Raw genomic sequence first — 2,416 nt, forward strand, 5'->3', positions numbered from 1 at the left:
TATGATGGGTGATGATATCTCGAGATTGGGATGACATGAAGGCATATGGGCCATATTAATTAGGATCTTGGATGATGAGTGGAGATGCATAAAGATCATGACGATGCAACACAGTTTAAAATGTACGATCTTCGTGAAAACTACCTCTGTGATTTTGTATCAAAAAAGGAAAAATATGTGAAACTACCTCTGTGATTTTGTATCAAAAAAAGGAAAAATATGTACGATCTTCGTGAATACTACACCTCTGTGATTTTGTATCAAAAAAAGGAAAAATAAGGGCTCCAACTATACAATCATTTAGGGCCTTACTAGGTTCAAACTGGTGAACTCTTGATTTACAGTCAAATGCTCTACCACTAAGCTAAGACCCAAGATGGATGGATGTTTGGGATGTCTCCATATTATGAATGACACGTGGGCTCGTTCTCCATGGAAATGAATGAACGAGCTATGATGGGTGATGACATCTCTAGATTGGGATGACATGAAGGCATATGACCCATATTAATTGGGACTTGGATGATGAGTGGAGATGCATGAAGATCTTCGTGAAAACTACCTCTGTGATTTTGGATGGACAAGTGTTTGTGATGTCTCCATATTATGAATGAGATGTGGGCCCGTTCTCGATAGAAATGAATGAACTAGCTATGATGGGTGATTACATCTCAAGATTGGGATGATATAAAGACATATGGGCCATATTAATTGGGATCCTGGTGACGAGTGGAGATGCATGAAGATCATGACGACGCAACAGAGTTTAAAATGTACGATCTTCGTGACACCAAACATGATGATATTTTCTGATGGTCGAGTAGACAACTACCTTGTGATTTTGTATCTAAAAAAGAAACAATAAGGGCCCTACCAGTTCAACTTGGTGATCTCTTGATCTGCAATCAAATGCTCTACCACTAAGCTAAGAACCTAAGACGAATGGATGTTAGGGATATCTCCATATTATGAATGACACGTGGGCCCGTTCTCGATGGAAATGAATGAACGAGCTATGATGGGTGATGACATCTCCGGATTGGGATTACATGAAGGCTTATGAGCAATAAGGGCCCTACCAGGTTCAAACTAATGACCTCTTGATCTACAATCAAATGCTCTACCAATGAGCTAAGGACCCAAGATAGATAAATGTTTGGGATGTCTCCATACTATGAATAACACAGTGGACCCGTTCTCGATGAAAATGAATGAACGAGCTATGATGGGTGATGACATCTCGAGAGGATAAAATAAGGGCCCTACGAGGTTCAAACTGGTGACTTCTTAATCTACAATCAAATGCTCTACCACTAAGCTAAGGACCCAAGACGAATGGATGTTTGGAATGTCTCCATATTATGAATGACACGTGGGCCGGTTCTCGATGGAAATGAATGAAGGAGCTATGATGGGTGATGACATCTTGAGATTGGGATCACGAGTTGAGATGCATGAAGATGACACAGCACAGTTTAAAATGTATGTTGTGACACCCGACATGATATTTTATGATGGTCGATTGTACACTACCTCGTGATTTTGAATCAAAAAAAGAAAAAATAAGGACCCTACCAAGTTCAAACTTTTGGTCTTTTGATTTGTAGTCAAATGCTCTACCAATGAGCTAAGGACCCAAGATAGTTGGATATTTTGGATGTCTTCATATTATGAATGATACGTGGGCCCGTTCTTGATGGAAATGAATGAACAAGCTAGGACCCAAGATGGATGGATGTTTGGGATGTCTCCATATTATGAATAACAAGTGGGCTCATTCTCGATGGAAAGGAATGAACAAACTATGATGGGTGATGCATCTCGAGATTGGGATGACATGAAGGCATATGAGCCATATTAATTGGGATCCTGGATGATGTGAGATGCATGAAGATCATGGCCACACAGTTTAAAATGTACGATCTCGTGACACCAAACATGATATTTTTCTGATGGTCGAGTGGGCAACTACTTCATGATTTTGTATCAAAAAAAGAAAAAATAAGGGTCGTACCAAGTTCAAATTGGTGACCTCTTGATTTGCGGTCAAATGCTCTACTATTTAGCTAAGGACCCATCCATGCATTTTATGTTCTGAGCGAGCTACTCTATGGGATATGCTTGTCTTTGGCGACTTTCTTGGAGATGAGTCTTTCAAGGATAGTGTCGGACGACACGGGTGTGTCGACATTGCGCCCTCATCCCATCTGTCGAAGATTGGATCATATACCCGTTATCTGATAAGAAGTTCATAAAATATATGGCATGGACATGAGAGTGTCAAACGCCTCAATAGAACTTAGAGGGATGAATGTTCGGGATGTCCCCATATTATGAATGACATGTGGGCCGGTTCTCGATGTGAATGAATAAATGCGCCATGATGGGCGATGAAATCTCAAGACTTGGTATGACA

At 40.4% G+C, this 2,416-nt stretch overlaps 1 non-coding gene across 1 annotated transcript; it reads right to left on the minus strand.

The window, feature by feature from the left end:
- Positions 1–1,069: 1,069 nt before the first annotated feature.
- On the minus strand, positions 1,070–1,141 carry TRNAY-GUA. Its single transcript has one exon. It is a non-coding gene; the product is annotated as a tRNA-Tyr (tRNA).
- Positions 1,142–2,416: the final 1,275 nt, after the last annotated feature.

This window comes from Cucurbita pepo, unplaced genomic scaffold, assembly GCF_002806865.2.
Source record: "Cucurbita pepo subsp. pepo cultivar mu-cu-16 unplaced genomic scaffold, ASM280686v2 Cp4.1_scaffold002595, whole genome shotgun sequence".
Lineage (NCBI taxonomy): Eukaryota > Viridiplantae > Streptophyta > Magnoliopsida > Cucurbitales > Cucurbitaceae > Cucurbita > Cucurbita pepo.